The sequence below is a fragment of the Bos indicus genome, chromosome 17 (assembly GCF_029378745.1).
Source record: "Bos indicus isolate NIAB-ARS_2022 breed Sahiwal x Tharparkar chromosome 17, NIAB-ARS_B.indTharparkar_mat_pri_1.0, whole genome shotgun sequence".
NCBI lineage: Eukaryota > Metazoa > Chordata > Mammalia > Artiodactyla > Bovidae > Bos > Bos indicus.
In genome coordinates this window covers 61534663-61559528 of record NC_091776.1, presented here as the reverse complement: position 1 = coordinate 61559528, position 24866 = coordinate 61534663, and the positions used below count along the sequence as shown (strand labels likewise).

The 24866-nt window shown below is 45.9% G+C and overlaps 1 protein-coding gene across 6 annotated transcripts in view; it reads left to right on the top strand.

The window, feature by feature from the left end:
• The window catches only part of RPH3A (rabphilin 3A), a 276958-nt gene that overhangs the window by 171794 nt on the left and 80298 nt on the right, over positions 1-24866 (top strand). For 3 of the 6 annotated variants that reach the window (XM_070769653.1, XM_019977136.2, XM_070769649.1), the window contains exons 1-2: positions 4086-4423; positions 4611-4731. The gene's annotated coding sequence lies outside the window, so the exon portion shown is untranslated. The other 3 variants (XM_070769651.1, XM_070769652.1, XM_070769650.1) reach the window with 2 other exon arrangements.

The window sequence follows — 24866 nt, the reverse complement described above, 5'->3', positions numbered from 1 at the left end:
TAATCTCTTTATCTCAAGATCCTTAATCATACCTACTAAGTGCCATTTGCCACATATGGTAACATGTTCACCACTTCTGAGGATTAGCACATGGACATTTTTGAGGGCTGTTATTCCACCCCACTTGCCAAGTGAAATGGGAACGTTTACTCTTTCTGGACAAACTCAGCACCATTTCTCTGGGAGACAGAAGAGCACATGGCCCCTGAGACTGACTATTCAGATTCACATCCTGCCCTCCCCATCTCTTTCTAGCTGTCTTACCTCAGGCATATCACCTGGGCTCTCTGTGTCCAGTTTCTTCATCTCGAAGATGGGCATATAATGCAGCAGTACAACCTCATTTTGCTGTTACAAGTCATGAATGTTGCTGGGGTGATAAAACATGTCAGCTGGTGAATCATACGCACATAAAAAAATGGAAGCAGCAATTTTAACTAGGATGTCATATAGCATAATAGTTATAAACCTCGGTCCAAATCCCAGTGGTACCATTTATGAACTAAAGGGCTAGTTGTTTTAGGCCACTGAGTCTCAGTGTTCTCATTTTTTAAAATGGAAATAAAACAATTGCCATCTTAACACACAGGATTGTTGTGAGGATGACATAACAGCATGGTCATACAAGTCGCCCAGCACACAGTGGGCAGCTCTTGTTACAGACACCACCACCATCACGACTGTTTGTCTATTCTGGAGGTGAGGGAGAGTCTTAACGGACTGCCTCTGGCCTCAGCAGCACAAGGACAGGCCAGGACAGCTTGCTGAATCCAGGGCCCTGAGAAATCCCTTTGCAGTGCTCCATCCTCGAGAGGATCAGAGTCTGTCTGGGCTTAGTTAGCCTTGGGGTGTCTGGTGTCTAGGCATCTCCCTGCTGCAGAGTTGCCAGAGCTTACAGCCGCAGCTGGTTCTCTGAAGGAAGAGTTTTCTCCAGAAGCTCTCAGAATGGAAGAAGGATTTGAAGATGGTGACCAAGGAGGTAGGGAGGCTGGAGGCAAAATCTGAGAAGGCAGAGCTGGTTCCTAGATGGCATGGTCACGGGAAGGTGCAGAGCTCTGGTTTCAACCATATTATTATTTTTTAATTTTGCTGCAAAGCTCTGTTCCAATGAAGGCTTGGGCAGATGCCCAGTATGCAAAACATTTAAAAGTGCAACTTCTCAGGTTGAAAGCAGGGGTAGAGGGGGGTGGTGGAACTCAGGCCAAACTTACACTCCAATAGGGGCCTCTTGAGAGGGGGCCAGTTTGAGAAAAAACTAGCAAGGTAGCAAAAACAGAGGCCCTGGAATCAGACAGACCCAAGATTTGCATTTCTGTCTGTGCCACTTCTTGGCTGTGTGAGCTTTGGGGCTTTACTTCACCTGAGTCTCAGTTTCATCAACTGAAAATGGGACAATAATAGCACCCACCTTGTAGTTATAAAGATTGGAGTTAGCAACCATAAAGTGCTTAATACAGGTGGCAGATGTCTAGACATTTAGCAGGTGGTAGCTATTTTTGTTCCCTAAGGGTGATCTGAATTCATGACAGACCTTCCCAGAACATGTGCCTAATGCCAGGGAAGCTGTGAGGTGGGGGGAGATGGGTAGACATTCCTTGGAACTGGGAGCCAAAAGACCTGGGAATTAATTGGATTCTGATTCCACCATCAGCATCCTATGTGGGTTTCTTGAATCAGTCTTCAGATGTCTACTGAGACATGTACCTGGTACTGTTCTAGGCACTGGAACACAGGCCTTGGCATCTGAAAGGCCTAAGGTCCAGACTCAACTCTGCTACTTTCTATCTTTTTGGCTGTGGGCAAGACACTGTCTCTCTCTGTTCCTCAGTTTCTCCATGTGCAAAATGAGGGCATTGAACCTGTGTCGTAGGATCTTTCTAGAAAAGATTCAATGAAGTTCTGCCAAAGAATTGTAGAGTGCATTTGAACTTGACTCTGAGAGAGGCATCCTGAAGCATGGGCTTTGGAATTATACAACCCTGGATTTCAATCCTCAGAGAAGATAATGGCACCCCACTCCAGTACTCTTGCCTGGCAAATCCTATGGACCGAGGAGCCTGATAGGCTGCAGTCCATTGGGTTGCTAAGAGTCGAACACGACTGAGCGACTTCCCTTTCACTTTTCACTTTCATGCATTGGAGAAGGAAATGGCAACCCACTCCAGTGTTCTTGCCTGGAGAATCCAGGGACAGCGGAGCCTGGTGGGCTGCCGTCTATGGGGTTGCACAGAGTTGGACACGACTGAAGTGACTTAGCAGCAGGATTTCAATCCTATGTCTGACATTTCTGGTGTAACATTATGCAAGAGACTTAACTTCTTGAGTCTCGGTGTCCTCAACTGTAAAATGGGAGTAATAATAGTTCCCTCAAAAAGTCATGGTAAAGATTCAAGGAAATGACACATGTAAAGTCCTTAGCCAAAGGGCTTGTGTGTAGTTGGTTCTCAATAAAATGACAGCTGCCATCATCATCATCACCACCACCATCACCATCATCATGATCATCGATAAAGTGAAGCTCTAAATGGTCTCTAAGATCCTCATATTTTAAGCCCTACTTTTCAAGGAGGGGATTAGGTGACGAATGTGGTAGCTCACTCTGGGCCCTCTCAGTGGGACTGTCTAGAGGAAGGTCCCCAGTAAAGAGGGTTCTAATTCACTTTGCTGAGAAGTTCTAAACAGATCCTGGTCTATTTGAGATTTCCTGTCCTTTCCTCCCAACAAGCAGGAATAAGACTCATTGAGATCTGGAATGTTGGAAACCATGGGAATCAACTTCTCTCTTTTTTAAGGAATTATATATTTTGTTTATTTACTTATTTATTTTTTGCTGTGCTTCTTTGCTCCACGCGGGCTTTCTCTAGTTGTAGAGAGTGGGGGCTATTCTTTAGTTGTGGTGTGCGGGCTTCTCATTGCAGTAGCTTCTCTTGTTGCATCACACAGGCTCCACACATGGGCTTCAGTAATTGTGATGCATGGGCTTAGTTGCCCCACAGCATGTGGAATCTTCCTGGACCAGGGATTGAACCCGTGTCCCCTACATTGACAGGCAGATTCTTATCCACTGTATTACCAGGAAAGTTCAGTCAATTTCTCTTTATGTATTTCTCCTTTTAATGATTTTATTTTCTTGTCTGTATAGTGATTTCACTTCAGAAGATGAATCTGGGTCTTTGGGGTTTAGGTCTTTGGCCATGGCTCAATTGTCTGATTTAGACCTTTTATAATCTCCCAACTTCATCCCACTCAAACCATGAACTGAAAGGTGAGGCTGGCATATACCATTCTGGATTGGCTGTCAATTCTTTTCTCCTTCTGTCAAGACATTTGAATCACAGGACAGATTATGGATCATGGGGTTATAGCAGCCCACAACTTGGATGTTCTTATTGTTGCCTTCTAACTTCTTGCATAGTCATATGCTCATTTTATGCAAGACTTGGAGATGTTAAGTGACTTTTCCAAGGTTGTATGGGGGCTCGACTTGGTTCCAGAAACCTGTCAAGCGCTTATTCAACTAAGCCATCCTGCCCCATAGAAATTTCCATTTCCTAAGCCTCATCTTCCTGCCCTGATTTTCAAGGCACCTGAGGTATAGGTCAGAAATCTGCAGTAGTGTGGGTGAGGACAGGTCAGCTAGGCTGACTTGGTGGGGAGGAGCCACTTGGAGACTCCCACACTGGGGTCAAACTCTTTTCTGAGCGAGCAGTGAAAGTCTGGGGGCGTATGTGGAAAAGGGGCTGTAAAGTTACAGCTTCTTTGCTTCGAGAGTGAACGACAAGATTAGAACAAGTGTGTGGTAGGTAGGCTGTCACTGACTTCACTGTGTGATGTCAAGAAGTCCCGTTCCCCGCCCCTCCCCCCCCCACCTCCCCTAGACTCTCCCCCTTTTCTGCTCTAACCATCCAATTACTTAACTTCGCAGCCTGAGGGTTCGCTTCCCGCCCATCCCTCCGCCGCCGCATTTTAGCGCTGTCCGCGGTGCTGATCGCCAATCTCCCGATTGCCATTTCCACCAGCTAGGATCTCTGGTGCGCCCAGTCTCACCTCCCGGGCTCCCACCCCTCTTTCTCCAGGTACCTCACACATAAATTACGGAGAGGGAAGGCAGACTTGGCTCCCCCTGCTCCGGGAAACTGCTGCCCCCTCCCTTGCTCACATCGGGTTTTGCAGCAGTGGTGGCAGCCGCCACTGATTCCCGCACCGGGGAAGCAATTGATTCGTCTACTGCCAGCAGCCCCGGAGTTGCCTACGCGGACGACAGAGAGAAAGAGAAAGAGACAGAAAGGGAGAGAGGACAGAGAGAGAAAGAAAGAGAGATTCACAGAGTGAAAACCTTCATCCATGTGGAGGGCAGGCTGAGGGAGCCACTGTCTTTACCTTGTCGACTGACTGGTCTGAGTTTTCTCCTCTTCCGGCAGTGGTATTTCTTTTCATCTTGGATCTTCGTGGTTTAGGAATAGTTGCTCTGTGTGTGTGTGTGTGTGTGTGTGTGTGTGCGTGCGTGTATGCGTGTGCGTGTGTGTGTGTGTGTGTGTGTGTGTGTGTGTGCAGTTGCTTTGATTTTATTTGGGAAGAGTAGGAAAGTCAAATGAACAATTTTCTTTCAGGCACCTCCGCTGAGCTTTCAAACCAAGTCATCCAGAGTTAGCATCTTCCCACCCGTCAGGGAAGAGAGGAGTTGGCAAGAATTTGGCTCACCCATTCCCCCTGCAATCCTCTGGTGTCTTGGTAAGTGATATTCTTCTCAATTGTGTAAATGGGCTAGGGGTATTGGAGTCCCAGTTGCAACGAGGTGTGTACATGACCTGGTGGGATAGAGGTTAGGTGGGAGGGAAAGGGTGCTGAGGAATGACCACATTTATTTGCCCACATTCTGCAGTGTTTGATTGCCTAAGCAGCACCCCAAAGCCAAATGAGATTTCGGCTCACTGCCCAGGGTGGGGGTAAAATATGCTCATGTTTTAGGCAATGCAATCAAAATTGTGGCTTCTGCCCAATTTGTCCTCTCCCTTGCAACAGAAGCTTCTGAAAGTAGCCAGCAGTTCTCTGAGTGAATTAACCCTTTGTGGTACTGGCCAGCCTGGCATGGACAGTCTCTGGGTATTCTGATCTAGTGGGTGGGCACCCTGACTCTGGATGAGAGAGGATCACTTATGGCTGGATAGTTAACCCTTGTTTAGGGTAACGTAGGCATGCTAAGTGAAGCTTGCCTAGGAGCGGGTGCAGATTGTACCATCTTCCAGGGACAGCTGAGTAATTTAATTGTGGTGATTTTGTGCAAGCTTACCTGTTCATAGTTTCCTGAGATGAGAGATCTGGGAGACATGAAAGGATCACATTTTTCTTGGAATGAGTGGTCAGGCAGGTCAGAGGGGAGCAGCCAGCTGTCTGCTGAGCAGACAAGGTTTTATTTTCACAGGTGGTATAACCTGTAAGTGATTACACAGAGGGTGCACCAAGCCCAGGGGATTTCATCCTTGAGCCTGTCTCAGAGTAGGGAAAGGGGCGAATAAGGTTTGTTCGGCTTCTGGGGAAGGATTCCAGGCTCCAGCTTCAGATCTGTTCCAGGACAGACCATACCCTGCTCTAGTTTCTTTATTCTGATGGGATCAGCCTCACCAACCTGTTAGTGAGTGGGAGGGGGAGGTCCCTTGTAACTGAATCCAAAACTCACATTTAATTTTAAATGCCTTTGCTGCTAATCTGTAACCCATCAAAAGGGGATTTGCTTTGCTTCCTGGTTTGATTATATCTACCTTACTGGAAATGAATGTCTTTATTTTTAGCATCTTCACTATTATCTCAGGGGCCACCCCCTCCCCGAGGATTTCCTTTTCCAGTTCTTATTCTTGGAGGTGGGAGGAATAAAACATCAGCCCCCAAGACTGGCAAGCGTAAGCACGGCCCACTCAGTCACTTTCTCCAGCCCCAGAGCCAAGTGGGGACACCAAAATCCCAAGACATATGACTGCTCAGGCAGGACATGACATGTGAGGCAGTGGGAAGGGATGCTTGGTGGTTAGTACCAAAGAGTTGGTCCTCAAAAATCCCAGGTTTTCCTTGCTGGGTGACCTTGGGGAGGAAGTTGCCTTTGTCTCCTCCTTGGGAAGCCTAAGTGTGAATGATGAATGTGGGGAAATTTGGAGCCACAGTCAAATAAGGAGCCACAGATCGGCCCATGGGTGATATTTAAAATTTTGAACTTTGGCACTAACTGGTCAGACTGGACCACGGCTGGGGCCCTGGAGTAGGGGATCTCAAGGGTCTCCTGCTGCGCTGAGTGTTAACTCTTTAATTGCTGGATCACAGGGAAGTTTAGGGGGCTGGGGCAATATAACCAGCCAATGCAATATAACCATCCAGTGTAGGAGTATATATATATACATATACAAATAAAACCAGAGTTGACTTGCAATGTTGCATTAGTTTCAAGGGTGCAGCAAAGTGATTCAGTTACACGTACACGTGATAACCACTGGTTCAGCCATGTAGGGCAGGCCAGCCCACCTGAGGTAGCTGGAACTCGGCTGTCCACCCATGGGTGCTTTTTGAACATCTACTCACCACCTCCCATCCTTATTTCCTTGGGGGTGGTTAAGATCCAAGAGGCTGCCCTCCCTACCCCCTCATCACACTTGAATTGGTGCATTGTGGTGCACCAGCGTAAGGGAAACAGAAGCTTCTGGAAAGAGCTTTGGAGTTGGATCAGGAGACCTGGGTCCCAGCCCCAGCTCTGCCTCCCCTTTCTGGGCCTCAGTTTTCCCATCTGTGCTATGAAATAGCTGGTCTAGGTGACCCCAAGGCCGCTTCCATCTCTGAGGCTCTATAACTGTGTGATGAGTATTGAGTATGTATATTTGTGCGTGTGTGCATTCATGCTTCTAGGAAGGGTCAGCCCTGTGTTTGGGAATTTACCAGATGTGTTGAGCAGGTTTTGTTTGGGTGAATCAGGATGGAGACTGGCTCTTGTAAGAACTTTCCTAGGTTCCTAGAATCCTGTGCTCAGATGGAAAGGGGTCTTATTGGTTTGTGGCTTCAGTTGCATAGACATCCAGATCTGGCAGCACTTGAAAGCCCTCTAGAGACTTATCCCAGAAAGACACCAAGGATCTCTTTGAGAACCTCCACTCTGGAAAGATGCCTATGCCCTATAGCCCACTTGAGCACCTCTGTGGAGCACCTAGTTCAGAACCTCTGATCTAGTCATCAGGGGTACCAGGAAGGGCAAGCAGCTTGCCCAAGACCACACAGTGAGTCATGCACAGCAACATACAAAGATAAGATACCTGCCTTCATTCCTGGCTCCAGCAGCTGCCACTCCCCTGACCCAACCGGGGTGCAGGGGGAGGACCTTCAGCAGCTCCTTTCCAATTTTCTATCCTGTGAGGTGATCAGGAAGCATAGCTGTGAGGACAAGTGCGGACGTCTCCTTTCTCAGTGGTGGGAGGGAGGCAGTGGCCAGAGATCTTGCAGTCTGAAATGGTGGCCTGGGAAGTCAGTCTCCCCGGCTTGCTGTGCCTTCTGTTTTCTTGCTGCCTGTACACATCCTGGCTGCCTATCTAAGGCTGTGGGTCTGGTCAGAGTGGCTGCTCTGGGGGTCTATTTGTAAGCTGAGATATTTACTCTTTATTTAACCCTCTCTCTCTGTCTCTCTGTGGGTCATAGAGAATCTGACACTTTCTAATAAAAACTGCCATGACATATGGGCTTATCTTCTGCTCTTTATCGCCTTCAAGTTGGGAGCTGGTCATGAATGCAGACAAATCAGGAGTTGATGTAAAGACGATGAGAAGCAAACAGCATGGTTTATTTCTGTTAAGCACTGTGGCTGTAACCTGGGATAAAAATAAATCCGGGACCCAGTAGTGGTGGGCTGGAGTGATGAGCTTAAATTATTCAGCTGCCACCCAGGATGGAGATCCTTGATGTGCTAGAAGAGTGAAGGAGGCACCACAAAAATAGCCACCTCTCCTTCCTGTTCCCCACCCCTGTCTGTTTCTTTAAGCCAGCCTATTTAGCCTCTAGGGGCTGCAGTATGAGATGCTGGGAGCAAACAGACCTGAGTTTGAATCCTGGCTCCAGTGCTTGGTTGCTGTGTGACTTCAGGAGAGACCCTAAACCTCTCTGAGCCTCATTTTCCTCAGGTGCACTAAGGGAGCACAGTGTGATGGTAAAGAGCATAGGCTCTGGAGATAGATCTCCTGAGCTTAAATCCTGGTTCTAGCACTTTCTAGTTATGTCATGTCACCTCTCTGGGCTTCAGTTTCTCCATCTTTAAAATGAGGATAATAAAGGAACTGTGAGCATTTTGAGTTAATGTTTGCAAACTGCTTCTCACTGAGCCTGGCAAGGAGTAAGTGTCCAATAAATGTGAGTGATGGGGATGCTGTTGGTGATGGTAGCAGCAGTCACCCCTGACCTAAATAAGACTGAGTTAGGATAGAGAAAGGTGACTCCTCTGTTGTGTCAGGCACACATCTCTGGGACCCAGGATAAAGAGGACACGGTGTGGAGATAGGGGACTTCCAGTTCCACTTACTTAGTATGTGGTCTTTGTGTAGTTGCCGGGGGCGGGGGGTGGGTGGCAGACCTCAGTTTATTCACCCATGAAATGGGCATAATGACCACCTTTCTTTAAGTCTTTTGAGGCCCCAAGGAAAAAGGGCGGTCATGAGTGTGGTGGGCAGGCCCTGGAGGAAGGCATTCGGGAGGAGAAGCCCTCTGTGTCTTTTGTTCCTCCAAATCCTTAGGAGGCTTTTGCTGAATCATCTCTACTCACCAGCTTGGAGCTCAAGGATTTTTCCTAGGAGACTTGAGCTTTCTCTCCCTTCCCTGCCTTGGTGCTTTCCCTGCCACAGTGGGTGTCTCTATATACAACTTCCAAAATGCTACAAGGCAAGATCCTTAGGGCCAAGGCTGTACCCTCTTCCTTTTTAGAGTCACAGTTAGCATGGCAGGTGCTCAGCAATGACTTGCATGAGTGAATGAATGAATGAAACCTTGATTAACTAGTGAACTGGTCAATTTGGAGAGATGCCTTTATGGTCCAGCCAGTGACCTGCATGCAGTAGGTCCTTAATTAGCATTGGTTCATTACGATGAGTCATTGGTGAAGAGTTTAAAAAGGGTTGGCTTTCATCTCAGATCTGCTACAGGCAAAGAACTGGCCTTTCTCGCCTGTCAAAGAGTTAGCTGACATTTATCCATATGTCATACATTTATTGAGTACTTACCGTATGCCTGGCACTATGGTGGGCATTGGCCAAAAAAATAATGGTAATAGTGACAAAGACACAGTCCCTTTGGGACTTAGATAAAGTAAGCGACTGCCTACAAAATGTGATCTTTTCAGGGAGAGGGCAGGTTTTAGTACAAAGAGGTCTTCCTTCATCACCCTAAAACACTCAGCTCACTGATATGTGAAAACCCATCATTAAAGTTTCATTCTTTGTCTTTAGGCTTTGCTCTTGGATGAAGAGCAGATGCTTTTGGGGTGGAATAATGCATCCTTCCTTATTAGTCACTTACACTTTAGCGAGGCGGAGTTGTAAAATCCTTTCTGAAAAGTGAGGGGAGCTTTTTGAAAAGCTTTTTGCGAGTGAGAAGCGGCATTTGCACAAAGTAAGCTTGCGGCTTTACCTGGGAGGGCAAAAGGCAGAGAAAGACAGACGTTGCTGGGTTCACATTCTGCTGTAAAAAGCTCTCAGTGCTCAAGAGACTGATTCACCTGAACTGGGTGGTTCATCTGACTCGGTGGTTCTCAGAGTACGGTCCTCGCCACCTCCCATCCCCACCCCCAGCGGTATCAGCATCATCTGAGAACTTGTTAGAAAAGGCAAATTCTTGGGTTAGATTCTGGACCTGTCCCACGAGAAACTCTGAGTTCAGGGCCCTGGGCTCTGTGTTTTCCTAAACCACCAATGCTATAGATTAAAGAGTTATTTGAAATGCTAAACACTTTTACAGGTGTCAGTTATAACAGTTCTAGGTGTGTTGTGAGCGTCAGACTTTTTGCCATGGTCCCCCACCCTCCACATCCCCCAGGGGGCTGAGAACTGGGGCCGTTGCCTCCCCATGACACATCATTAACTTTCTGCTACTGGCTCCCTCTATTTCCCATGGGAGCACAAGCTGGACCTAGCATCCCCTGCTAACCTGAGTGCTCTAGGAGGCTACTTCTTTCTCAGTCAGGATGCAAGGACTCAGGTTATAGGATGGTTCATTGTCCAGGTGGTAAGAATCACCCCTCCAGCCTGGCCAGGGAACAGAATTGGTTCCTTTTAGTCCAACATAGCTTTCCATTTGGGCCAGGGAAAAGTGGGAGACCGGGGTGCAGTGCTGAGGCACCAGACTGCGTATGCAATGTCACTGTGGTTTCTTCTAAGTAATTGTCTTGCTGTCATTACTTTTAAAGACATAATGCACATTTAAATCTCATTGTAATGGAGCTGTGTCAGACTCTGGCTTAGGAATGCAGCTAGTGAGCAAGATAACTGGCCTCAGGAAGCTCGGGGCTTTGCCCATCCCTCTGCAATCAATCAACAAGAGGAAATTAATCTGACAGTGTCATAATGATGTTTGGCTTGTGAAAGATTTATTTGGAGAGCGGGAGGAAAAAAAAACTCTCCGCATCTCTTAATATAATCTTTTAAGTTCATTCAGCTGCCTTTTTCTTCTTTCTTCCTCTCTCTCTTTCTTTCTCTCCTTCCTTTCCTCTCGAATGCATCTACACCATGATAAGCAGCAGCTTGTGAATGGAAGCAGCTTTCAGTAGAGAAGAGATTAGGCAAGCAAGTTTGGTGCCAGCCATTGATGGCGAGGTGGTGTCTAGGGCTCCTGAGAAAAGAGATGATTTCTCAAAGTTTGTCAGGAGGCCCTGTATTCAAGATGCTGCCAGAAGGCATCTATGTGGTCCACTCTTCCCCCAAGCCCAGCCTGCCCCTGTCCCATCCCCTCTACCTGTGAGTTTCTTCTGTCACAGTAGCACTGGGTCTCTAAGTCTCTGTCTCTTCTCTCTCCCCTTCTCACACCCACACCGCATCCCCTTCTCCATCTTTTCCACCCTTTAAAAATTCCCTTTCTTTCTTCTCATAGTTCATCTTTCCTCCCCTTCTTTCTCCCTCATCTGATCTCTGCTCTCTCCCTCTGGCTGGCATTTTCTCCCAATCTCTTTCCATCTTCCTCTCCTAAATTCTGCCCTTCCCCATCCCATCTTTAGTCTCACCCAGGTAGATATACCAAAGTGACTTGGGAAGGGAATGCATTTACAAGTCCCGAGACCCCAAGTCGGGTCTCTGAGTAGCGTGAACCAACTCTCCCAGTTAGCCTGGGACTGAGGGGATTCTTGGCAGGCAGGACTTTGTGTGTTAAAACTGAGAGAAGCTCAAGCAAATCAGGACCAGTTGGTCATCTTACTGCTAAGGTCAAGTGCTTGGGATTTTGTGGAGCTTTCAAAAGGCCAGAGATGTAACTTCTTGGGCAAGTTGCCTGTCCTTCTGCTCTGGAGAGGAGCAGAGTGGTTTCTGAAGCCCTCCCCAGCCTCAGTGTGTTCAGCACAGCTCTGCATGGCTCTGAAGACTACCCGGGCATGCAAAGGCCAGTGGTCAGTCAAGGGCATGGGGCTGACTCCTTCCTCCTTTCTGACGTCCTTCCTCCAACAAGACTGACCACCCAGCCAGTTAGCTCTGCACTCCTCAGTCACAAGAGGGATCTGGCAAGAGACTGCAGGTGGTCCCTATGACAGAGATTCCCAAACTTCAACCTGGGTCAGAATTCCTCGGAGGGCTGTTAACACAGAGTTTCTGATTCAGTGGGACTAGGATGGGGCCCAAGAATTTTCATGTCTAACACATCATTCCCAGGGGACATGGATGCTGCTGCTCCAGGAATTCCGCTTTGAGATCCACTGCTTTCTGCAAACTCATTCCCTTTCATTTATTTATTCCCTCATTTATTCCTTCATTCATTCATTCTCAGATATTTATTGTATCCTACCATGTGCCAGGCACTGGGGACTCAGCAGTGAATGAGACAGAGTTCCCTGCCTTTCTAGAGCTTACAGTCTAGTGAGAAACAAAAGAAAAACACAAACAAGATGGTTTTAGACTATGTCAAGTGCTATGAAGGAAACAGCATGACATGACAGATAGTGATAAATGGTGTGCAGGGAGAGAGAGAACTTAGTAATTAAAATTTAGTTATATGCTGTCCACCTGAAATTATCACAAAGTTAATCAGCTATATTCCCATACAAAATAAAAAGTTTTTAAAATTAGTTACAAAAAGGATGGCCAGGGGAGATGGTAATGGTTGAATTGAGAGCTGAGTCTCTAGAAGGAGCCAGAAGGAGCCAGGCTGGGGGAATGACAATCGCAAAAGCAGAGACAACTATGTTGTCTTGATGGAACAGCAAGAAGGTCAGTGCGGTGGGATGAGGGGAAAGTGAGGGAGCCTGCGGGCTGCAGGACCTGCCAGGGTAGGCGTGGAGTCTGGATTTCATTTCACTAGGGGGTGGGGGGAGGGTTTGAATCAGAAGTGACATGACCTAGTTTACAATTTTGGTAATGATCACTTTGTTTTCTGAGCGGAGAGCAGACTGCAGGAGGCAGGGGTGGAAGCCAGGAGACCAGTGATGGGGAGCAGTGACACAGCCTGGGGGACTAGGGGGTGCAAAGAAGGTGGTCAGATTCGGGGTGGCTTCTGCAGTAGCTCGGCCACCTCTTACTGATGGATTAGGTGTGGGGGTCCATTCTTGGCAGTGGTTCATTGGTTGTGATTCCGGGCACCGAAAGTGGGGCCTGTGGGTTAAGACGCCAGGCCGGCTAACGTGTATCGTCCCCTCCGCCCCCCACCACCCCAGAGGAAAAGGCAGCAGCTGGAGTTTTTCTTTCTCTCATGAGTAGTGGCTGGATTAACCTGTCAGCATTAAGGAGGACATCGGCGAACTTGGCGAAGCCGAGGAAGCCACTGGAAATGGCCGATGCCGCTGTGTCAGGCTGGGACGTGGGGTCAAGCCTCTCTCCCAAAGTTCTGGAGATCGGGGTGGGGGCTTGCGGGAAAGGTTGTTGGACAGGATGGTGAACCACTTCTGGCGCCTGCAGCTTCCCCTCTGATCGTTAGAGACCTACCTGTGGCTCACCTGAGCCGGGAACCTAGGCCAGAGGGCATCGTAGGCACTGAGCATGCTCCTGAGGAAGAGCGCTGGAGCACCTTCATCCCACCTCCGCCCCCCTCCCCACCCCTGCCCCGCCCTGGGCGGGGTGAAAAGCCACGTGCAGACCGATGAGGGGCCTCCAATGCCTTTCAGAAAGGCATCTGCTGCTGTTTCTTTTGGTTTGCTTTCCCTTCTCTCTCTCTCTTTTTTTAAACTTTGGAAGGGTTGATCTAGCCAGGGCCGACCTCCGTGTTATCTGTGTGTTTTTTAAAGACAGCCTGGTGTATTACATTGATTGATTTGCGGATATTGAAGAATCCTTGCATCTCTGGGATAAAGCCCACTTCGACATGGTGTATGATCTTTTTAATGTGTTGTTGGATTCTGATTGCTAGAATTTTGTTAAGGATTTTTGCATCTATGTTCATCAGCCAGTCCAGGTTCTATGCAGGATACTGGATGCTTGGGGCTGGTGCACTGAGACGACCCAGAGGGATGGTATGGGGAGGGAGGAGGGAGGAGGGTTCAGGATGGGGAACAAGTGTATACCTGTGGCGGATTCATGTTGATGTATGGTAAAACCAATACAATATTGTAAAGTTAAAAAATACAATAAAATAAATATATTAAAGCTAAAAAGAAATTAAAAAAAAAAAAATAAAGACGGGCCTGGGCGCATCAACAGCGCATAAGCCACTTTGGGGAGAAATCTCCGGGAAGAATAAATAGTGCTTATATGCTGGTTACCAAGTGGGGGGCTTTACTTGTGATTATAGTGGAAGGAGAGCTGTCCTCATTCACAGCCTCTCAATTTTCCACGCAGAACTCATCTGCTGTACAGATTAGCATTAAATTTTCATTCTGATATAAGGTGCCGAGGGTGAATTTATTCTTTCTCATATCCTAGTACACCACCATGACCATCACCTATCCTTGCAGGTTTCTTTCTCAGTTATTCATTCTTTATTATTTATTTCTAAAATTTATTTAATTAATTTTAATTAATGTATTTATTTTTAATTTATTATTTATTCTCTTTTATTCCCCTACCCCAAACCCCTCCCCTAATAGGCAACCCTTCTATTCTGTTCAGTGATCATCTCTTTTGTTGTTTATGCACCTGCAAAACGTGTATTTTTTTTCCTAACTTCTTATTCTGTATTGGACTATAGCCGATTAACAATGTTGTGATATTTTCAGGTGAACAGCAAAGGGAGTCAGCCATACATACACATGTATCCATTCTCCCCCAGACTCCCCTCCCATCCAAGCTGCCGCATAACATTTAGCAGAGCTCCCTGTGCTGTACAGTAGGTCTTTGTTGGCTATCCATTTTAAATATAGCAGTGTGTACCTGCTATATATATGACCTTCCCAAACTCCCTAACTGTCCTTTCCACCATCAACCATAAGTTCACAAAACATGTATTTTTAATTTACATAAATGGTATGGTGCTGTAGATCTCATTGTTTCTCACCTTTCCCCCCCTACCCAGCACTGTTTTTTAAGAGATCGTGAGATGTGCATCTAATCCTTTGCTTTTAATTGTTGTTGTGCTCCAAAGTGTAAATCCCTTATATTTTACCCATTTTCTTATATTAGTTTCTCTCCAGTTACCCAGATCATTTCTGGAAATTTCCCTGCACTGGGCAGCTGGGATTCTTTCAAGACATAGAGATTCATTTTTAATAGAACTTTAACGTCATTTGGGGCTTCCTTGGTGGCTCAGATGGTAAAGAATCCACCTGCAATACAGGAGACCTGGGTTCAATCCCTAGGTCAGGAAGATCCCCTGGAGAAGGGAATGACTACCCACTCCAGTATTCTTATCTGGAGAATCACCTGGTGGGCTGTAGTCCATAGCGTCGCAAAGAGTTGGACACGGCTGAAGCAACTTAGCATGTAGCAATGTCATTTGAGAGGTGCAGGTTGATGCTTTACTGTTTTGCTTTGGATGGTTTGCTCAGCAAACACTGAGGAATAGCTTCTAATATCAGACCCCATAGGTATGTCGAGGAAAGCAGAGGTCAAGTTGATGGGGTCTGGAGCCAGGGACATCTGGGTTTAAATTCTGTCTCAGATATTCATTGACTGTGTGACCTTTGGCAAAATGAGTTTCTCTCTCTGAGTCTCAGTGTCTTCTATAAAATGGGGATAGTCTTAATATTCTTATAAGATTGCTTGAGAGTGAAATGATATTATGCATGATGTGGTTTGTGTAAGGAAACTTTGTCTTAAATGATACTTGGGGGTGGGATGTGGATAAATGGGTGTTAATGGCCCCTCCATGTTCTGCTGAATTTACCCTGTGTGGAGGGGTGTATACGGTGTGTTGGGGAGCAGTTTTATGGCTGAGGTTGAGACAGTCATTTCCTTCAACAACCTGTTGAGTAGTCATTTCCCCAACTACGTAGAGAGACCTGGATCCTGTCCCAGACTCAGCCACACAAGCTTCTCTGTGTACCCCCCAGAGCCTTGGTTTCCTCCTCTAACGTGGCCTCTGGAAAAACACTGGTGGCAGCAGAAAGGATCGCACTGCCCCTGAATATGCTCAGAGGGTAAAATGCTTCAGAGGCTGGTAGTTGGCCTCCTCAAGTGGCCGTAGAGGCTCCCTAGAGCCTCCCCAAGGCCCTGGGCTTGAGCAGCTTTCAGCTCTGGAAAATCCTCCCTCTGGTTGTCATGGCAGCAGATCTGGAATGGGAACCTTTATCCCGATGGAGCAGCACAGGGGCATTTCTCACTGACACAGACTGTAACGGTGGCCTCAGGGCTCTACTACAGGGTGGTCTTTGATGCCCTGGAGAGCTCCCCACCTGCTCTTCATCCTCTTGCTAGAAAGGTCTCTGAGATAAAGTCTGTCCAATTGGGTTCAAGTCCCAGCTATGCAACATGGTAATTATATGCTGGAGCTGCAGTTTTGTACAGGAAGCAAATGAGTTGGGGGATAGACAGAGCAGTCCCAAGGACTAGCCCTGTGCTTTTCATTCACATGAGTGATTGCCTTTAACCCTCAGAAATCCTTGGGAAAGAGGCAGTAGTATTATGCCCATTTTGCATACAGAATTCTGAGGCAACAGAAAGCTGGAGAGGCAGCTTTCTCAGTCCCCTCCCCGCCCTGCCCCCAGTTCATTTAGTAAAGGGTGGATTCAACAACTCAAATCCAGATCTTTGGATATTACAGTCAAGTTTCCATAGCAAAGAAATAAACTTCCTAGGGCCTCATTCTTCTGCTCTGTAAAATGGGATAATAGTCAGTTACCACTTCCCTTACTATTCAGAATTGTTGCAAAGATCGAGCAATTTAGAAACACTTTTTAACAATGTAAAGCTCTACAGAAACAGATTGTCTAGTCTTCAACTCCTTCTGGTTTGTAGCCAAAGCAAGAACATCACTCTCGTAAAGGACTGGATCTCACTGACCAGTAGGATGCTGTATTCTCAGTGGTTAAAGCACAGCTGCTGCCTCTAGACTTCTTTGGAATTCAGCTGTGCTACTTGCTGGACTGTGAACTTGGGCAAGTTGTTTGGCCTCTCTGGCCTCAGTTTACTCATCTATAAGATGGGAATAATAATATCATCTCCCTTGTAGAGTTGCTATGAAAATTACATGAGTTAATATACATATGAAGCACTCAGAACAGTGCCCAGTACATGGTCAACTATAGAAATGCTAGCTGTTTATTATTGCATAGGACTTACATTTTAAAAATTACTTTCATTTTGGTATTTGGCAAAACTAATACAATATTGTAAAGTTTAAAAATAAAATAAAATTTAAAAAATTAAAAATTAAAAAAAATAAATACATAAATAAAAATTGCTTTTAGAGTCAATGGTGTTTCACAATAAACTTCTGAAGGGGAGAGTTGGGATTTACTCCTTCCATTTACAGATGAAGGAACTAAACCCCATAGAGGTAAACCTTTTCCCTAAGATCGCAAGGTAAGTTGGGGACCAGAAAAAAGTTCAATCTTTAGGGATGACAATGGCTACGCCACAGAACTTTAAAGCACAGCAGGTCCACCAGGCCAGTGACAAGGCATCAAGCCGACAAAATGTGACAATATGCTGGGAAAAGCAGGCAGTTAATGTCTGGGAACTTATTTTGCCCAGTCATTAACTTCAGGGGTTATTTAATTTTAGTGTATGCAAGAATCTCCTGGGGTATTTTTAAATTCTCAAGGCCCATCCCTGGAAATTCTGGCTCAGAAGGTTTGGGTTATACCCTGGAACCTGCAAGGTAAAGGGTTTCCTGACTGATACGGTAGCAGCTGATCCATGGGTCATTCTGGGAGGAACAATGCTCTTTCCCATGGGTGAATTCTCTTCATCACTCCCAGGGCAGTGGGCTTGAATGCCTCTAGGATGGTTGGCTCAGCACCTACAAAGTCATTCTGTGCATTGCTGAACAGGTCTGATCAGCGTGGTTGTCCTTCTTGATGTTAACTTAGATCTGATTCCTGTCACTCCTGATCATTTCACCTTCCAGAGCCAAACTGAAGAAATGAAAATCCTAAGACAGAACATGGTAATTGTATGAGGCTATAAATCTGAGTTCATTTTTGTCAGGGGGTAATTAAAAACGAATGTCTGATCTGCTCTGCATTGAATTTAGAGGTCCTCTCAACCAACATACAATCATTTATTCATTCAACATATAGTTACCACTATTCAGTTGATAGATATTTATTGACTACCTACTACCGTGTCTGATTCTTTGCGACCCCATGGACTGTAGCCTCGGAGAAGGCAATGGCACCCCACTCCAGTCCTCTTGCCTGGAAAATCCCATGGACGGAGGAGCCTGGTGGGCTGCAGTCCATGGGGTCTCGAAGAGTCGGACACGACTGCGCAACTTCGCTTTCACTTTCACTACCATGTAGGTCAGATGTCCCCAGATAACAAAGTGGACCTTCAATTCCCACATTTTCCCTGTGAAATCAATCCCTCCTGACTTGCACAAAATGGTTAGCCAGACTTTAAAAAATAACCTATTAGGAGCTGAAAGAAAGAAAACAAAACCTATTAAGGGATATAGATGAAATGGTCAAATGTCCCTTTATAGTGTTTGATTCATCAACTATATTATACAAAAATACTTATTATATAAAATAATCAAGTAATCCATAAAAACTGCTTTCTGCCACTGACATATTTTAAAAACAGTCAACAAACCAGAAAAGTAAGGCCAATTTTATAATTTTTAAAAAAAGTCATCTGCTACAAATACTTTTTGTTAAAGAATGGGAAAAGGAAGAGATATCATTTGGAGCATAATGGTTGAAAAGTTTAGAAAGAATTTCCTAACTATTTTGTTATTCAAAACAAGTAAATCGAGAGAGATAATGACAGTGTAAAACACTTTAAGGACCTGGATAGAAGGTAAATTTCCATTGTCTTAGGGATATTTGGTCGAGGGTGGGGGTCCTTATGTTCTATTTGGTCATTTTTAGTATTTATCGGGCACTGTGCTCACTGTGCGGATACAGTAGAAAACAATTTAGAGTTGGTACCTTCCCTTGAGGAGGTAGACATAAATCAATGATGATACAAATGAATGTATAATTAGAACCTGAGGCAAGGGTTCTAAAGAGAGGAACACAAGTTTATGAGCACATGTCACAAAGAAATCTGACCTCATCTTCCTGGAGGAAGTGGCATTTGACTTGGGAGCTGAGGGATGAACAGAAGGTAACCAAGTAAGAAGAGAAAACATTCATGGCAGGGAAAAAAGAGTGTGTCAAGGCCCTGAGGTGGTGATATCCAAGGGTCAAATAAGGCAGCATCACGCAAAACATAGGGTTGGTGGGGAGCTCAGTATGAGCTGAGGTTGGTAGTACCTGCAGGGCCATCATGAGGCAGTTCGTCTTTATTCTGAGAGCAGTGCGATTTTATAAGCAAAAGGATGACTTAGCCTAATCTGTTTTGAAAATGACTTCCTGGTTGCAGCACAGGATTCACAATAAGGGGAGGAAATACTCTAAACTGACTGAGAAAGTTTCTTGTATTGGCCAATCTGCCCACACCCCTTCTCTTTATAGCACTGACTGCCTAGAAATCAGGAAGACAGTGGGACCCCAACGAGGGAGTGTTCTGCAATTAATCATGGTATAGGGTCCAATTCCTGAAAATGTGGGGGCTGAGAGTGGAGGGAGGAGGTAGGGATAGTTGCCAGTCTGCCTGGGTTTGAATCCCAGCTCTGCTGCTGTGCAGGCTTTCTGGGTAGTTCAAACAGTAAACGATCTGCCTGCAATGCGGGAGACCTGGATTCGATCCCTGGGTTGGGAAGATCTCCTGGAGAAGGGCATGGCAACCCATTCCAGTATTCTTGTCTGGAGAATTCCATCGACAGAGGAGCCTAGTGGGCTACAGTCCTGCTGCTACTGCTAAGTTGCTTCAGTCGTGTCCGACTCTGTGTGACCCCACAGATGGCAGCCCATGAGGCTCCCCCGTCTCTGGGATTCTCCAGCCAAGAACACTGGAGTGGGTTGCCATTGCCTTCTCCGAGGCTACAGTGCATGGGGTCGCAAAGAATCGGACATGACTGAGTGACTAACACTTTCACTTTTCTGCTGCTGTGTGACTTTGAGCAAGTTACTAAACCTCCGTATACCTCAGTTTCCTCATCTGGAAAGTCGGGATGACAATAACATCTACTTCTTGGGATTGTCTTGGGAATTTAAGAAGAATATATATATATATATTATATTATATATATATTATATATATATATATATAAGAACAAATATATATATATTAGTCTTTGCTTGGAACAGGCATGGGGCTTCCCTTGTGGCTCAGCTGGTAAAGAATCCGCCTGTAGTGTGGGAGACCTGGGTTCAATCCCTGGGTTGGGAAGATCCCCTGGAGAAGGGAAAGGCTACCCACTCTAGGATTCTGGCCTGGAGAATTCCATGGACTGTATAGTCCATGGGATCACAAAGAGTCAGACACAACCGAGTGACTTTCACTGGAACAGGCATGAGAGATGCTTGATAAACACTAGTTACTGTTATTTTGATGATGGTGGTGAAATTACAGAGTTCGACATTCTAGAGGGGGTACTTGATGAAAGTGAAAGAGGAGAGTGAAAAAGTTGGCTTAAAGCTCAACATTCAGAAAACGAAGATCATGGCCTCTGGTCCCATCACTTCATGGGAAATAGATGGGGAAACAGTGAGAACAGTGGCTGACTTTATTTTTTGGGGCTCCAAAATCACTGCAGATGGTGATTGCAGCCATGAAATTAAAAGACGCTTACTCCTTGGAAGGAAAGTTATGACCAACCTAGATAGCATATTCAAAAGCAGAGACATTACTTTGCCAACAAAGGTCCGTCTAGTCAAGGCCATGATTTTTCCAGTGGTCATGTATGGATGTGAGAGTTGGACTGTGAAGAAAGCTGAGCGCCGAAGAATTGATGCTTTTGAACTGTGGTGTTGGAGAAGACTCTTGAGAGTCCCATGGACTGCAAAAAGATGCAACCAGTCCATTCTGAAGGAGATCAGTCCTAGGTGTTCTTTGGAAGGAATGATGCTAAAGCTGAAACTCCAGTACTTTGGCCACCTCATGCGAAGAGTTGACTCGTTGGAAAAGACCCTGATGCTGGGAGGGATTGGGGGCAGGAGGAGAAGGGGATGACAGAGGGTGAGATGGCTGGATGGCATCACCGACTGCATGGACGTGGGTTTGGGTGAACTCCGGGAGTTGGTGATGGACAGGGAGGCCTGGCGTGCTGCAATTCATGGGGTCGTAAAGAGTTGGACACGGCTAAGCGACTGAACTGAACTGACTGAACTGAGAGGGGGTACTCTTAATCCTTTCCACTCTGCCCACTGCCTCGCTTCCTTTTGGACTTTACTTAAACATCAGCTTCTCAGTGAGGCCTTTCTTTTCTAATCATCTTATTTAAAATATCACCCCCCTCCAGAATTTTGCTTCTTCCTTCTTTATTTATTATTTATTATTATCCCCCTAGCACTTAGCACCATATGACACACAATTTTACTTGTTTATTTCATTTGTTGTCTATCTCCCCCCACTAGAATGTCAGCTCCACTGGTGCAGGAATATCTGACTATTTTATTTATGACTATAAGCTCACTACACTGTATCCCACAGCGTCTGGCAACACAGTAAGTTCTCAGTAAGTAGTATTTGTTAAACAATGGGCACTGACAGTGTCAGTCTAATGCTCTTTGCTCTTGTTTGAAACCTGACCCACTCCCCAGGCTGCTCTGACTCGTCCTACGGTTCATTAAATGGCAAAAACAGTAAAAGAGAAAGCAAACCTCATGCCTTAGAAGGGGTCAGGGACAGTCAGGGAAGGTGCTGAGGCACCAGAGATTTTGGTGATGGGAAGAAAGTGAAGGTCTTTTATAAAACCAGCTCAGTAGCCTGATCTTTGTAACCTGATTAATGATATTAATCCTTTGTCAATATCAACATTACCTCAGCTCTGGCTGTGGCAATTGGTGGAGCAGCAGACTTATTCAATATTTAAGAAGACCTGCATTGCAGGAGAAGGATTTGGACTGTGTGTGGAAGAACAAGCAGCAAATGCTCAGTGACAGTCTCTTAAGTGGTGGATTATTTTTAAAAGGAGAGAAACAAGAGAAGAAAAGGCCCTAAAGCCCTCAGCCTCCCCCTGGGCTTCCTTGGTTTCTGGTAACATTTGCTCTGACTCAGAGCGAAGAGAGTGCTGTCAGCAGAAGGGAAACTAGGGACCAGGAACTTTGGTCTCCTGGGTTCCATTTTTCTAGCATTACATGCAGAGGTGGTCCTTAGAGTGTGTGTGGTCTCTAGACCAGCAGCATAGCATCACTCTGGAACTTAGAAATGCAAATTGGTGGGCTCTGTCCCAGACTTCCTGAATCAGAATCTGCAGGCCTGGGAAGTGGGCATTGGTCTAGTTTCCTGAGCCCTCCTGACTCTGGTGCGCATTCAAGTTGAAGGTTCACTGGCTGAAGGAGAGAGAGCCTGGAAAGAGTGTGGCTCAGGGCACATGGTTCTAAGCTGGTGGTTCTCAGCCCCAGCTGCACAGTAACATCATCAGGAGGACTTTCAAAAAGTGTGATGTGGGTACCCACCATGAGCATCTTCTTTAGTTGGTTTGGTTGGGATCCTGGAATTAGCATTGTTGAGTCCTCCCATCCCCCCTCAACAATTCTAGGGTGCAGCCAGGGATGTGACACTTTGTTCTAAGACAATCCTTCTGTTTACCAGTGATGTGCCTTTGGTGAGTCATCTTACCTCTTGTGTCCTTATTTTGGGCATCTTTGAAGTGAGCCCTGAAACTCTAATCTTGTGTGACTTGCAAGGAAATGAAGATTAAGAAGGACGCTATTGCGATATCTTTGTAGGTGTTAAAATGCTGTGCATGTAGGAGAGTTGAAGAGGGTCTCCTGGGATGTGTCGATACCTTTTGATGGTTCTTGACATTTCCTTCTGGTTGCCTCATTGACCCCTCTCATCCTCTTGGGGATCTAGGGCCATAGAATGCTCACCTCAACCCCCAAGATTTTAAAAGATCTCCGAGGCTCCTCAGTTTGATTACTGCACTTGGGAGAGGAAAGCTCAACACCAGGTACAGAAGGCAGGGAAAACAAGAGGACCTGCGTGTAAGTTCAGGTCGTACAGTCTGTGGTTGGCAATGAGGACTCTGTATGAGAGTTACTATTATTTTGAAATGAGAACTCCCAGTTTTTGAGTATTTAATGTGGGCCAGCACTGTGCTTGGGGTGCTGCATGTCTGATTTCATCCAATTCTTCCATCAGTCCTGAGTAGAAGGCACAGTGATAAGCCCCATTTTCTGGACAAGGAAGGGGAGGAGCCAAGGAACTTGCTTAAGGTTCCAGGCTAGCGGGGGATAGAGCCAGGACTAGCCTCAGTGACATGTCTGGATTTAGGTACTTCAAATGCAGTGAGTCCCTAAACTAAAGACAGTTTGGCTTCCTGGGAGAGGTAATTCTTGAGGAGAGGGTCTGAAGATGTCCCAAGAAGCACCAGGTGAAATGAGTGTGGGAGGAGTTGAGCATCACCTCCTCTTCATTTTGGAGAAGGAAATGGCAACCCACTCCAGTATTCTTGCCTGGAAAATCCCATGGACAGAGGAGCCTGGTGGGCTACAGTTCATAGGGTTGTGAAGAGTCAGACACGACTAAGTGACTTCATTTTTCACTTTCCTCTTCCTTTTGCTTCTAAATCCAGACCCTTAACCCAGTGCCTCCTGCTGGTTTCAGTTCTACATCACAAGTGCTTGGTTTTTCATTCAGGCCTTCTCTGTCGCCAGGTCCCATTGTTGGGGACATTTTAGTTTCCTTTCTTAATTTTCCTTGCAACTTGGTCAGGCAAAAACCAGATTAAAAACTCAGAATAACTGCAAAACTTCAACTCCTGTCTTACAGAGGAATGACCTTCAAGTTTTCCTTTCTTTCCTGAATAAGAAGCTGGGAATCAGGGACAAGGGGACTCAATCCACACTCGTTCTTGGCTTTGAAAGATGAGGACTATCCTACTCCCTCAAATCAGCCTTCATAAGTAACCCATTTTATTGTAGAAACTGAGCTGGTAGCTTGGCTGGAGAGGAACTACTTGCAACTACCCCTGGCTTACTGCAAACCTTCTGCCTTTGAGCATGCCCCATGGGTGTTAGAGATTAAAAATATACTTAAAAACCCATTTGCTCCCAGCAGTGGTTTGTTATCTGATTAGACTCCAGAAAGGCTGGGTACTAGATGATTCCTGCAAGCTTTCCATCCCCAGTTGAACCCCAAGTCAATATGTTCGCTCTTGGCTGGTTTCCATTCTTCTTCTTCACCTCATTCTGCCCCCAGCAAGGTGATGGTGTAGGAATGGGACTTGAAGTGCACCTTTGGTTTTGCATGGGAGAAATTGGCCAGGAAACTAACCACAATGACAGTCCTTTTAGGTCCTTGGCACTTTGCCTCTCAAATTGCCTCTTAGCATCAATTATCTTATTATCAGCCCTTTGCCTCTATCGCACTCTGAAAAATAAAATAGGAAACAGACCAAACTACTAAGCATTTGTCCCACTTAATAGTCCTCTTTGTAAGAGGAAAAGTGGAAAGGTAGGAGTGCTTGCTGATTAGTATTCTATATATATTTACATATGATACATATGTATATATGATATATAACATCTTTACATATTATGTATATATTATTTATCTTATATATACATATATGTATATGTATGTGTTTGTGTGTGTGTGTGCTCAGTCGCTCAGTTGTGTCTGACTCTCTGCGACCCCATGGACTGACTGTAGCCTACCAGGTTCCTCTGCCTGGAAAATTCAGGCAAGAATACTGGAGTGGGCTGCCATGCTCTTCTCCAGGGGATCATCACCCTCCCACATACAAGGATCCAACCCTCATCTTCTGAGTCTCCTGCATTGCAGCAGATTCTTTACTGCTAAGCCACCTGGTAAGCCCTTTGTGTGTGTGTGTGTGTGTGTGTGTGTGTGTGTGTGTATGTGGAGAGAGAGAGAGGGAGGGAGCAGATTATCATTCTTTGCAGTTAGTTATGTTCTGTAAAGTCATCAGGTTATGTTCTGTAAAGTTCATCATCATGGTCACTGATGAACACATGACTAAATCATTGCTCCCAGAAGAAAATCAGGGTTAAGTTCCTGCATGCTTCTGGTCACACTGCATCAACCAATCTGTATATATTCTTGCTTTCTGTG